At 35.6% G+C, this 14,962-nt stretch overlaps 1 long non-coding RNA gene across 1 annotated transcript; it reads right to left on the bottom strand.

Moving 5' to 3' along the window:
• Positions 1–316: 316 nt before the first annotated feature.
• Positions 317–13,929, bottom strand: LOC142533978 (uncharacterized). The gene is made up of 3 exons (XR_012816854.1): positions 13,130–13,929; positions 732–1,200; positions 317–605 (listed from the first exon to the last, which is right to left on the bottom strand). It is a non-coding gene; the product is annotated as an uncharacterized LOC142533978 (long non-coding RNA).
• Positions 13,930–14,962: the final 1,033 nt, after the last annotated feature.

The raw sequence follows: 14,962 nt of genomic DNA, 5'->3' as shown, positions 1-14,962 counted from the left end.
TACATCTCAAATATATTCTGTAAAGGCCTAGAAATCTTTACTTGAAAATTTGCGAAAAATTAAAAATTTTCTTTTAAATAATTAAAAAGTCTCATTCATAGATAAACTGACAAAAAAAATGTTAAACGTTTAAAATAGCAGCGGAAGAATTTTATGTTTTGCAAAGTAACAATTTAAAATAATTCAACAAGAGATAAAATGTTTGAGCATAAAAATCGTAAGTGCTGAAAATGAGATCCTCGGGTTCCACTACTGCCGGCCCAAGCTAGCTCACTGGTCCCCGCCCTCGGTCCCGACATCATCAATACCTATACCTACAACAATCAAGTCTAGTGAGTCTAAAGACTCAGCATGCATATATCGTAAATAACGAGTAAATAAATAATAAAATCGCATGCAAGTGAAAATATCATGTCGTGAGGCATAACGTAAAATATCGTGTCATGATTAATTATAATACGTGCATAACTAAACTGAAAATCATAGTGAAAATGTTTGCTCCTTGGAGCCCTGTAATGAAATAACTTGTAATAATTTTCTTGGTGAGATTATGGTCTACGCAAGTGGTCCCTGAACTGAACTGACCGGTAACTGACGACCGGGAACTGAACTGACCGGTAAGTGACGACCGGACCGGTAACTGACGACCGGGTGAAATAATGAGCGCCTGATCAGACTAATCCCACAGTATACTGGGTGGTACAAAACTGAACTAACCGGTAACTGGCGACCGGGTGAAGTAATGATAGTAAAGTGACCACAAGAAATATCGCATAAATCTCAAAATGAATATTTTGCACGTGATATAATTAAACAACATCATTAAATATGAACAATTTCGATCTTCTTGCATTAAAATCATGTACTTGCGATATTTCAAAATACCTATATGGCTTGATTGAAGAGTGAAAGAAGATATAAACATGCCTTGGTTTGTTTTGACAGAAAACAAACGAAATAACGACGCGGCGCGGCGGAGACGGAGTGCTCTTCACTTTCTTACTTTTTCTCTCTTAATTACTTTAAACCAAGCATGCACCATAATTATTTTAATAGCGAAAAAATCGTAAACGTGATGCATGAACATTTAAAAATATCATGATTTGTGATCAGGACGCTGCCAGGACCAAAATCTCACCCCGGGTGCAAAATGACCATTTTGCCCCTGGAAACCCGAAAATTATCGTTTCACCCCTGGACCTCTAAAATTGACCCGAAGCTTACCAAATTCCTTAAAACATCCCAAAAAATATTTAAAAATATTCCTAGACGTAATTTCGAGCCAAAAAATACAACTGAACCGATTCGTTTTAAAACTTGGACCGGGGTCCCGGTTTTAACCCAAATCAAATTGAAACCTATCCAAAACTTTCCCAATTTTTCACCATGTCTTAAAGACACTTAAATGATTCCAAAAACCCCAAAACCCAGATTTTTAACATTCGAAATTCCTTGGACAGCCGCTAAATTTTTTTCAGAAGCTCACCCTCACCCCCAAACGAGACACTAGCCCGCGATCACCTCCCCTACGCCCAAGCCGAAGGCTCCAGCCACTAACCAGCCTACTGTGGATCTAGGCCAGACCCCAAAGAGCCTACCAGCACCAAGGGCCCAGCCCCATGCAGCCTACACTACTAGCTCGCTCCCTAGGCACCAAAAATGCCTCAACTACACTCCCTTGCGCTCGGTTCCAAGGTGTTACTCGAGGGTTCAGTCCAGTAGTGCTATGGCCCTCCCAGGACGTGGTTTGGACCCATCACGAGTAGACCCATCGTCTGGACTCAACCTGGCACCGACGGTCCTCCCCTTTTTTTTTTCGATCTTCCAAGAACAAGCCTCCCCATGACCCCCTACTCTCTGCCCTTCCCTTGATGCGATCTGCAGCCAACCCAAGCCTCAAGACAGTACCTATACACCCCTAGAAACCCCTAAACAACCAAGAACAGCGGCCCTTTGCAAGAAAATTTCAGAAAAACGTGAGTACCAAGTAAAAGATGTAAGGAAACCCATGTAAAACTGATAACACTACATGTTCCTGTACAGATCGTGAGATTTCATGCATGTACACATAAACATCAGTAATATACACGTGAGTGATGCAGAAATGAAGATACAACGCGTGCCTGATATTTAATTGGTGTGCTAATGTTCGAAGGGACACGAGGTGATGAGGAAACACTCGAGCTTGGAGGAAAAAGGAAGCACCGAATTCTTGCTGCTGATATTCACGAAGGAGGCGACTGATTGGATGAAAGTGGGCTGCGGGGTGGAATGAATTAGGTTGTGGGGTGCTAATGACTAGGGTTAGGTTTAATAGATAATTATGTAATATTAAAATAGCTAACAATCAACTAATGAGCCTTATTTTATAAATAAAACTAAATAAAAGATTTTAGGTCCAACAAGCTCAAAAGTAGGCCCATTAAATCTAAACACTCTCCCGAAAAATATTTCGAGTTGAAAAGATTTTGAAAATATTAGCCGGAAACTTAAAAAGTCCCCCGATTTTATAAAATTTGCGTACCGATAAAAATTAAAATCTTGCGGGTAAAAATACCCAAAAATTCCCGTTTTTGAAAAATACACTTAAAAACACTTCAACTTAATTTATAAAAATAAATCGTGTATTAAAATAATTTTCCTGAAAATTCTCCGGTTTTCGATCCTCGTTCGAACGCAACTTAAAAATCTTAATGCACGAACTTTTAAAATTTCATGAAACAAATCCTATCATGCATGAATTATGCCTAAAATGCATAAAAATAATTAAACATAAATTAATGAAATAAACATGCATTTAATGCTTTAAAACAATTAAATAAAATACCAAAGAAGTTTAATAACTTGCATGCATGCCAACCTTTTAAATTATATTTACTAACATGCTAAATTACCACTTTTTAAATAAGTCTTTATTAACTTATCTCAGTACTCCATCTCCAGTCCGGCCTCACTTATTTAACTGAAAAGGTAACAATTAAACTACTGCGTAAAATAAATAAATTTAAAGAAAAGAATTTAAATACTCATGCAATAAAAATCATTTTAATTTAAATAATAGAAATTATGCATGGCTTATACGCAGTCCAATTTACGGGTTCTACATATTCTCACACAAGTGTTTGTGTTATCAAATAGTAGATTTCTTCATGCTAGCTGCCCATGCTTTGAATCCCCATCAAAAGCTCTTGTTTGATCTTCAAGATGATGTATTTATAGGCCCCAATAATGATATATAAGTTAGACACAAGAATATGACAATTTGGAAAGTTTCTGTACTATTTCTGAAATTGCAATGGTCAAATTTGCCTTACTGGACATTTTCTCGAGCTTAAATTGGTCGTTCAGCGGTTGAAACTGGTCATCGGTTGAACTGTTCAGCAGTTAAAAACTGGTCAGCATTTGAAAACTGGTAAATAGTTGAAAACTGATCAGCGGTTGAAACTTGTGTGTGGTTGGTCAGCGGTTGAACCTGGTTAGCGGTTGAATTGGTCAGCGGTTCAATCTGGTCAGCAGTTCAATCTGATCAGTATCTCAACCGCAGCTCAACTGGTGTGCTGTGCAGAACCAATATTTTTATCGCCATTTATCAGCATTTTAAGTTCGATTCAGACTTTGACTTCTGAAGATGATTTGTATATCATCGTCTTATCTTTCCAACGCATACTGACTCGCTTCATTACAATAAGTGAGATGAGCGATATGGCAAAAATACCGCATCTGCTTATACCCAACTGATTGTTGTTTTTATGCAATCAGTGTGGTCATTCAGCAACCGGTTTGACCTAGATACCATTCGATTTTGTCAAACTGACGTGAAATACGACTTGTTCTAAATTGAGTTTTTTGATCAATCAAGTTGGCGGATTGTCAGTTGAATAATCCATCTGAGGGATATCATTAAAACACCGGAACTCGTCAGAAATTCTGTTTGGAAAAATTCATTTTCAGTTTCCATCTTGCTTTTGACGTGACTAAATATGGTAGAAATACAATAACAAGTTTTGTTAACATTAAAATAAAGATTGTGAACATGAAATGTTCCAACAAAAATTAATCTTAACATGACCAAAAATGAATGAGAAATGCAAGTTACATGACTTAAAATGCAAATTCATTGTCAAAATAAGGGAAATGAAAAAAAAATACATATTACGTGACTTATATGCTTGGTTATTTTTTGCCAAACCAACACATCCAATTATATCAACAAATAGATCTGTTTAGATTTATTAGCATGATAAATAAAATTAACTATGAATATTCAAATTTTTTGTTAATCTTGAAAATCCTCCAACATAACTATAAAAATATATTGATCTTCAACATACGCGATTTGGAAAAATCTCCGTTGCGAGTCATGACTATCACTCACAACCCGAAATTCTTCTTTGATAATTTTTGGGAAAATTCTTATGGATTTTATGTTACTCGGGAAAATTAAGTAATTTATTTTTTGAAAGAAAAAAATTATTTGACATCGTCCTAGCTAGCCTCATGTACAACCACGCCGTAGATTCCCCGTCGACGTCCCAAACAAATGCTTTGGATTCCAACATACCATTTTGATATGATTAATTTTAAGTCATTAAATTTTATATGTTTGTTCGGACATGTCATATCCGATTAGAAATACTTGAATAAAACTAATTACTAATCACAAAATCAGTAAACTATATGAATCAAATATCAATGTTCTACGGGAACTAGGAATGGAAATTAAAAATTTTATTTCTAGTTTAAAGATATTAATATGATCGACCGATTTTCTCTCGGTTCACGAACATTCATACTTAGACATGAAGATAAATATACCCACGGGACATGCATCAAATTCAGATCAATCATTGGCCAGGAACAGTGCCTGATCCAAGGGTAGGCGGCTAAGTGACATCTCCAACCCGTCACGCTATTTTGCTGTCCTGTGCCCTCCAACCGGGACGCTATTTTGGATTCCAAAATAGCGCCCAGCGCCTCCTGCGTCAAATTTGATGCAGGAGGCACCCTACGTCAAAATTTGACGCAGGGTGTTGTATTTTTTTTATTTTTTTTGAATTTTTTATTTACTTTTTTATTATTTTTAAATTATGATTAATTTAATAAATAACATATTTAATAATATATGAATTCTTTAATATATTTTAAATGATTTAAAAGCATTTAATTAATATATTAAATAAAAAATATTTTGTTATTATTAATAATTGAAATTTATTTGATTAACATATTAATCTATAAATTGAAAGGTTAATGTAAATCATTATTGTAAATAGTATAATCGAATACACAAATTTATTGAATAATATTTAAACATTCAAACACACGATTAAAATAAAAAAAACGAAATCAAATACATTTAATTTATGTGCAAGGATAATAAAATAGAATCAAACTAAATTATCAATAATCTGGAAAATCAGGTCCTGATCCAGATCCTCCAAAATCACCAAAAAAATTTCCAAATGTGTTGCCTTCACGTTGACGACGTTCTTCCTCTCTTTTCTGCATAATTCTTGCTCTTTCATTTTGAACCATTTGACGCATTTCTGGATCACCAATTGTGGTCAGATCCATGTACAAAATTTTATTCTCCTCTTGAAATGCAGCCAATGCTATTAGTTGTTGACAAATTTCTAGCTTTTTTGTTCATTTTGCAACATTAACAGCTTAATATCATAATTTTGTTGCATATCGGTAGCTCTCTTTTGTAGTACATTGATAAGATCGCGATGACCTTCCTTCATCGTAGAAATTAAATCTGATACATTTTTTTCTCTTTTTTTCTTTAATTTGGATTTTTTCACTCCAAGTGGTCGCTGAGATGGAGTTCCACATGCATTTTCATCATTACTTAAATTAATTGAAAATGAATTTATTCCTTGAGAACCTGACATTGGAGTTTCCGGTTCTTGATTATCTGATTGTGACGAATCAAAATTTGTGACATGTTGTTTTGATAGTGGTATCGGTGCACTGTCGTTGGCCGAAAATTTCTCCAAATCTTTCATGATAGGCCACACATGATCAAATTTGAATCCTCGACTGAAATTTTTATCTTGCATCATTAAATCTTTTGTTCGGTTCAACTGCACAAAAATATCCAACCCGTATAAAATTTTATAAAGTTAGCGTATCCAGAATATTTTAAAACTAAAGACTTACAATATCTTCCTCGGATGCGCCACTCGGCTACAGCTTCTCAATTATGCTTACACAGCCACATAATTTTCTAACAGCACGGAGGATAACTTGCATGCGACATTGCATTGATCTTCTATTGCGTTCTTGCATGTTATTCGATCTGCTGCCATTGAAAGCTTCTTCAATACGACTCCAAAAACGATCTTTGGATTGGTTTATACCGATAATAGGATTTTGCGAGACGTCAAGATAAACATGACATAATAGCTTATCTTCTTCGATAGAGTAGTTAGATGTTCGGCTACTGGAGTCCATTGATTTTCTTTGAAGAAATATGATATTTGGAGTATGATTTGTAATGTTTGATAATTCATTCAAACAATCAGGAGTATATTTATAGTAGAAATTCCACCTACCATTTCAAATGCACCTACCGGTCCAAATGCAACTACCGGTTCACCTACCGTTCCAAATTCACCTACCGTTCCAAATGCACCTAACCTTTCAAATTCACCTACCATTCCAAATTCACCTACTGTTCCAAATGCACCTACCATTCCAAATTCAACTACCGTTCCAAATGCACATAACCTTCCAAATTAACCTACCGTTCAAAATGCACCTATCGTTCCAAATCCATCTACCGTTCCAAATGCACCTACCTTTCCAAATCCATCTACCGTTCCAAATGCACCTACCATTCCAAATCCATCTACCGTTCCAAATGCACTGCGGGGCCCTTAGCTCCTAATCGTTATTACAATGCACTTTGATTAGGGTTAACTAATTACAGCGGAAAACGAGTTTAAAATTTCCTTTACAATGAGCCCGAAATATTGCTTCTATAATTTAAATACTAAAAATAGTATTTCATCTCACATCATAAACATGCCCACACGAACTCAAAATCAATCATATACAAACAACTCATATCCTCGGGACATGCCCCGGTATATAAATACATATACATATATACTTGGAACAAAACATAAACCTCAACTCAAACTGTGACTCCCTCCAGAAGTACCCTCTCCGGTCTCCTGATAACCTGGAGTACCTGCCATTGTCCACACACAAAGACAACAACAGCACCCCCTTGGGGGTGAACAAAGCTCCGTATGGAACAACCATCATATATACCACAAGTATCTAAACAATGATATATGGTATGCAATGCATGTATGTCGTGGAGGTATCAGGTCAAATGCCCATCCACTGAGCACATGTCAGAATCAAACGAATCGCTATCAAATCAATGCTCGAGCTGGCACACCGGCCTCAATAAGGGATACTCGTATGATAGCGTCGACAAAGCGCCATCAAATCCCAAATCTCATATCCAATCATCGGGGCCACAAATGTCTATGTTTTTAAGGGTCATATGATACCAAACATAGCATTGTGTTCACGAACCCCAGAATCCAATCAAATCATATCAGGGTATCCAAGGATCATAGCTCAACGTGCATGTCATGTATCGATGTATGCATCAAACGATGTGTGTTAACAAAACATTTATTTTATACATCGATATTCAAATCTCAATGTCATGTATGCCACATAACTCAACAATTAAGGCATATAGACACATATTCTCAATCCAATCAGTCAAATCAATCCAACATATATCATATAATACAGATACTTGTCGTATGTTACCCGATCGCAACATACCTCAATTCTTCGTTTCCAGTTGATGTAGCCTGAAGATATTGATATTACACTTTATCTACATCAATAACATACTCATTCCAATCAATAACATACTCCAAATCATTAATATGAGTTTCAAATATCTTTTCAAACTTCAAAAATTCATATCAAATCATAATCATATCATAATTCAATTCCGACTTCAAATATGAGTTTATTGTCGGTTATTCTACTACATATAGGAAATTCAACTTCAAATACATGCTATTCCAGCACTTTGATATTTCAAGCTGCTGGAACCAGAAGAAAATTACCTCAGTCAAAAGACCTCGACGCGAAGATCACAAATATATAATTTGTTTCGCGTTTAGACAGCGTTTCGAAGTCGATTTAGACGGAAGAAGATTGAATCTCTCGTGTCTCTCGAATTCTCTGAAATGTAAAATGAAGAAAACGAATGAAAGAACTCATTCTTATCTCCACCGCCTACGCGCTCGGGCGGTAGAATTCTCGTGCCCGAGCGCGAGATATTCTGTTCCCGAGAAATAAATGTACCACGCTAGGGCGGTCAAATATTACCGCTCGGGCGCGGAGGGTTCTATCCGCCTAACACTTGCATCGCGCTCGGGCGGTCACAAACTACCGCTCGGGCGCAGAGTGTTCTTCCCAAATACACATTTTAGATACCCTGGCGCTCGGGCGGTCACTTTCTACCCGCCCGGGCGCCACATGGTCTGTACAAATATTTATTTTTGTACTATATTGGCGTCCGGCTTCTCCACTCGAGCTCTTACAACGTCAACTCATATTTAATATTCATTTTCTCAATTTCATTGTCATAATATACATCAATTGCATAATCACATATCAAATTCATGAATTATCGATAATCACATAGGATTTACGATAATATGATACACGGTCTTTACATGCACCTACCGTTCCAAATCCATCTACCGTTCTAAATGCACCTAACCTCCCAAATTCACCTACAATTCCAAATTCGTATAATTTTCCAAATGCACCTACCATCCAAAATTCATCTACCGTTCCAAATACACATAATCTTCCAAATTCACCTACCGTTCCAAATCCATCTACTGTTCCAAATGCACCTAACCTTCCAAATCTACCATTATATAATGTGGATTGTATTATCCTACTAACACATAGATCTTGCATTTTTCATATCACAAAAATGAATCCGACTGTTCAATTTGATGCAATATCATCTAGCTCATATTAATTGTCAGATAATGAAGATGATATTCAATTCTTCGAAAATCTCCAAAACAGAAACAATGCAATACTAACAACTATATCTCGAGAACAAAATTTGGTTGCTTTCTACATCATCCAACAAGAAGAAGAAGTCACACATGGAGGTTCAATTACGGGTCACATATTCATTCGACGCGACCGTGAAATTGCTGATCGTAAGTTGTTTAACGACTATTTTGCTGAAAATCCAGTATATAATGAAGCAATGTTCCGTAGACGATTTCGAATGTCTCGGAATCTTTTCCTTCGGATAGTAGATGGTATACAGAATCACGATGTTTATTTTATACAACGAAGTGATAGTTTGGGACGGCTCGGGTTGTCGACTAATCAAAAAGCAACTGCTGCATTGAGAATGCTAGCATATGCCTTACCTACGGATGCTACTGATGAATACATCCAAATAGGAGAATCGACTGCAATTCAGTGTATGCAACGCTTTTGTCGAGCTATAGTGGAAGTTTTTGCTGAGCAGTACTTGAGATCACCTACGGCCAATGATGTTGCTAGACTACTCTATATTGGCAAACAACGAGGTTTTCCTGGAATGTTGGGAAGTCTCGACTGTATGCATTGGAGGTGGAAAAATTGCCCCACGGCTTGGGCGGGACAATATGCAGGTCGTAGTGGTTCTCTGACAATCATTTTAGAAGCGGTGGCTGATTATGATATTTGGATATGGCATGCATATTTTGGTATGCCCGGAAACAATAATGATATAAATGTTTTAGAGTCGTCCAGTCTATTTTCCAATCTTGCACAAGGAATTGCTCCTCCAGCTCATTACAATATTGGAAGCAAAGAATATGATACTGGATATTATCTAGCTGATATTATTTATCCGAAATGGTCAACTATTGTGCAGACTATCCATGATCCGCGTGGTCCAAAGAAGCAGTATTTTGCGATGAAACAAGAGTCATGCAGGAAAGACGTGGAGCGTGCATTTGGCGTTCTTCAATCACGATTTGCAATTGTGGCATCTCCCGCCCGTGGTTGGAAGAAAAATCATTTGCATGATATAATGAAAGCATGCATTATAATGCACAATATGATAATCGAAGATGAACGTGATCTTATTGCACCAATTCAAGATGCGAGGGAAGCACCGACTCCAGTGGTAGAAATTGTTGTCAATGAACATATCAGATTTCAAGAATTTTTCGCTCGATATAAAAAAATAAAAGACAAAGACGCCCACTTTGCATTACGAAATGCTTTGATTAATCATTTATGGGATGAATATGGTCATTCAAATATTTGAAATTGTATTTGTATTGTATTTTTTAATTTAATGTCATGTATTTGTACTATATTTTTTTAATTCAATGTCATGTATTATTATATTTTATCAATTTAAATAATTTATGTTTCAATTCGTATAATATTAAACAATTAAATAAATTTTTAATAATTATTAAACAATTTAAATAAATATTAAACAATAATTATTAAACAATTTAAATTAAATAATTTAAATAAATATTAAACGATACTTATAATTATATTAATAAAATTAGAAATATATATTTAATAATTAATAAGAAATGATTTAAATATATTTTTGAAAAGGAATATTCTGAGAATATTTTTTTTAGAGTAAGATTTGAAGTAGATGGGTTAGAGATGAATATAATATGTGGTGCAGAAATTGCACTATTTTAAAGTATAGTTGTTTTAAAATAGAATTTTGGGTTGGAGATGGCCTTAGGAAGGGTGGGATTTCCATTTTTTTTAATCTTTTATTATTATTATTATTTTATTTTGATATTTTAATTTAAAACTCCAGCGGGCCTTTCAATTTTTTTGTTGAAAATTTGAAACTGTGGTCAATTTTTTGTATTTTTGTTACTCATTTCTTTGCGTGAAAAATCATCTTTCTTCTTAAAAAAAACAATCTTTCTTCTTTAAATTTCTCTATTCAGGTGAGTTAGGTTCTCAAATTGGGTTAATTATATATATGTGTTGTTTTTTACATTCAGTGTGATTCTTTTTCCTGTTAATTTGTGTGTTGCAATCGTTGTTTTTATTTTTAGTTTATTTTGTGTTTGGTCTCCGAGATTCTATAATCTTGTAATTTGTTTATTTGTCTCTTGGTCTTATTTATACCTAATTGAATCATTATTATTCATTGCATATGTTATGTCAGGATCGATGGAGGTGCTTTAGAAGAGGTGAATAAACACCTCAAAATTTTTTTGTTTTTGATAATTTGATGACCTTTACTGGTGTTAATGGCCAAAGTCTGATCTTGACCATCAAAGTTCAGTAGACAATTGATGTATGCGAAAAAAGTCTACCGATAATTTGTGAACAAGTACAAAAACTTTAGCGCAGTAAGAAAACACAAGAATTATTTCTGGAAGTTCAAAAGCTAAAATCATTTTGCGTGTCTCTTTCTTCGATTTTTCAGAAGGTATTCACTAAAAGATTTTGATATTTACATCTTCTGCAAACAACCACTTCAGTAGAAATTAGGCACTGCCCGCAGAAACTCTTAGTATCAATTTCACAAGACTTAATGAAATCTGAACAGAAAGAATTTTATTTTAGTTATAATTACTCACTCTAAAAAATGAATAACGAAGTTATAGTGAGTACAAGGTAGCAAAATTTTATTTCTAAAAATATTTTATAGACTTTAATGTATATGTTTTTCTGAGTAATTCTGTAAGGACCGTGTATCATTTTATCGTAAATCCTATGTGATTATCGATAATTCATGAATTTGATATGTGATTATGCAATTGATGTATATTATGACAATGAAATTGAGAAAATGAATATTGAATATGAATTGACGTTGTAAGAGCTCGAATGGAGAAGCCGGACGTCAATATAGTACAAAAGTCAATATTTGTACAGAACATGTGGCGCCCGGGCGGTAGAAAGTGACCGCCCGAGCGCCAGGGTATGTAAAATGTGTATTTGGGCAGAACACTTCGCCCCCGAGCTGTAACGTCTCATTCGTTTTAAAAGTGCGGAAATATTTTTTTCTTTTTTTTTAATTAAAAGCTCGTATTTTTTAAATTACATTTAATTTAAAAATAATCGTAATTATTTGACAGTAAAAACAATGCAGTTTAAAATAAACAAACTCATCCGTAATCATACGAAAACATAAACTAATAAAAATCTTAAAAATCATCAATGAATGAAAATATTCATCTCGTCTCAATCTCATAAATCGTAATGCGGAAAACATGTGGTCCTCGGGTCATGTCACCGCACCAAGTCTGCCTACTCAGAGTTCGGCACCTTCAGTCTGCTCAGCATCCAACTCACCTGCATCACACATGCCTAGTGAGTCTAAAGACTCAACACACCTGTACCAGGGATAACAAGTACATATATGTAGCACACAGCAGTGAAAAATATCATACTCAACATATCTTTCATGAACTTAAAAGCATAACGTAAACGTGTCGTTAAAATCGTATCGTGCCAAAGCATGTCATCTCATGTCATCATATACGTATATGTGTCGTGTAAAATCATATCGTCTCAAAACATGTCATCTCATGTCATCATATACGTATGCGTGTCGTGTAAAATCATATCGTATCAAAACATATCATCCCATGTCATCATATACGTATACGTGTTCTTTTTAATTGAATTCAGTTCATTAGTTGTGACTTTCGTATCGGCTCTATCGTATCAGCTCTATCGATGGATCCATCTACATGTAACCGTGGTACCCGACGGCGAGGGACATTAGCGACAGCATTACCCGTCCACTGAGCCCGGGCCTCAGCTCATCATATCTCATATCATCGTATACATATACATCATCAGTCACAACCAAATCACATCCTTCAAAATATCATCATAATCATCACTTAATAAAAACATGCATATACGTAACTTTTTCCTTTAAACCAAGCATGCACCGTATTTATCATAATTACGTAAAACTCATAAATGTGATGCATAAACATTTAAATCATGATAAAATGTGCTCAAGGCGCTGCCAAGACCAAAATCTCATCTCGGGTGCAAAATGTCCATTTTTGCCCCTGGAAACCCAAAAATTATCGTTTCACCTCTAGACGTAAAATTTCACGTTTTTGATCTTTTCTTAATTCAATTGACTCTAACATGTCCCAAATAATTATTTAAGCCTACATGAATTTTTTCATATTTTTATTTGGCTTAAATCGACGACTTTTAAATTAATCCTTACATATAACATATTAATACGTTTTAATCCCGAATTAAACCAAACTTTAGCATAAAATTCCCAAATTAAAAAAACTTCGACTTCTAATAATTATTTGAGCTTAAGTATAATTTTCCATAATTTTATTAAGTTTAAATCTAAACGTTTTAATTAATTCTTTAATTAATGTTTCGTGCGGCGACTAAATCCCGGATAAATCCAAAACTCATTATTTTGATCCGAAGCTTACCAAACTCATAAAAATATCCCAAAACATTTTTTTAAAATCATTCCTAGACGTAAACTCGAGTCAAATTCACAACTTAACCAATTTATTTTAAAACTTGTACCGAAGTCCCGGTTTTAACCCGAATCGACTCGAAACTCAACCGAAATTTTTCCAACTTTTTCCCATATTTTAGAAACACTTAAAAGATTCTAAAATACTAAAATTGAACCTAAAACATTACGGCTAAAAGTTCCAGAAAATAACCAAATCTCGGCCCTTCCCTATTTTGCACCTCATTACCCTTACTTTCTCCCAAACTCACGCCCCTAGCCTAACCGATGGCACCAACTATGGCTCGGCCTCCCTTAGACCGTCCTAGGATCTCTTTGGAACCCATGAACACACGGCTGCTCACCCATGCAAGCCGCAGCCCCACCTCGAAAGGCAAACTTCTAAAACACACAAGTCGAGCTTCATCTCTTCCCTAGGCTCAAGCGATCTTGTCGTCTACTTTGGCACGGTTCGAGCCAGTCTTTACCCCGACTCAGACCCATCAGGGTCTAGTCCAGGGCTAGAGAAGGCTCTCGAGTGGCCAGAACCACGAAAACAAACCCGATCGAGCGCTCCCTCTCGCACAACCCCCACAACAACGATCGGCCCTTGCAACTTACTGATCTCGTATAAGCTCCTAACTCCAGCAACTAAGCCCCAATGAACACAACCTGTACAGCCTCCTAACATCTCAATACAGCCGTCCCTTTGTACAATTCCAGAAAACGTGAGTGGATGCAAAGCAAATATACATTTCATGCTCAACCGAAACATACCCGCAAAAACGATGCATAAACTGAAAAACAACGTGAATGGCACACATATCAGCATGTATTATGGCGTAAATGATGCAGAAATAATGTACATGGCGGGCGTGCCTTGATGATAAGACGCTCTAAATCTTGAGGAGACGCGCGTCGGGGAGAAACGAAGAAGCGATGAAGGAGCTTGCTTGAAAGGAAATGGAGATGGCCGAATTATTGCAGCAAAGTGCTGCTATATACACGTGAAAATGCTGCTGGCATGTAGAGGGGGGACGGCTGGTGGGTGGGGGTTTGGTGTAGGCTTTATTGAATGATTAGGTAGTAATTAAATAATTGAATAATGGATAATGGGCCTAAATTTGATAATTAAAAGTTAAAAAATTAATTAAGACCAATAAGTTTAAAAGTAGGTCCATTAAACCCAAACACATTCTCGAAAAATATTTCGTGTTGAAAAGTTTTTGAAAATATTAGCCGAACCCTCAAAAAGTCACCCGATTCGATAAATTTTGCGCACCGTTAAAAATTAAAATCTTGCGGGTAAAAATATCCAATAAATATCAATTCTTGAAAAATACCTTTAAAACATCTTATATTAATTAATAAAAATTAATCGTGTAATAAAATATTTTTTCTGATAATACCCCGACCTCCGTTCCTCGTTCGAGCGCGAAATGCAAC

This window comes from Primulina tabacum, chromosome 18 (genome assembly GCF_025594145.1).
Source record: "Primulina tabacum isolate GXHZ01 chromosome 18, ASM2559414v2, whole genome shotgun sequence".
Taxonomy (NCBI): domain Eukaryota; kingdom Viridiplantae; phylum Streptophyta; class Magnoliopsida; order Lamiales; family Gesneriaceae; genus Primulina; species Primulina tabacum.
The sequence above is the reverse complement of the archived record's forward strand: the minus strand, read 5'-3'. Positions and strand labels throughout refer to the sequence as shown.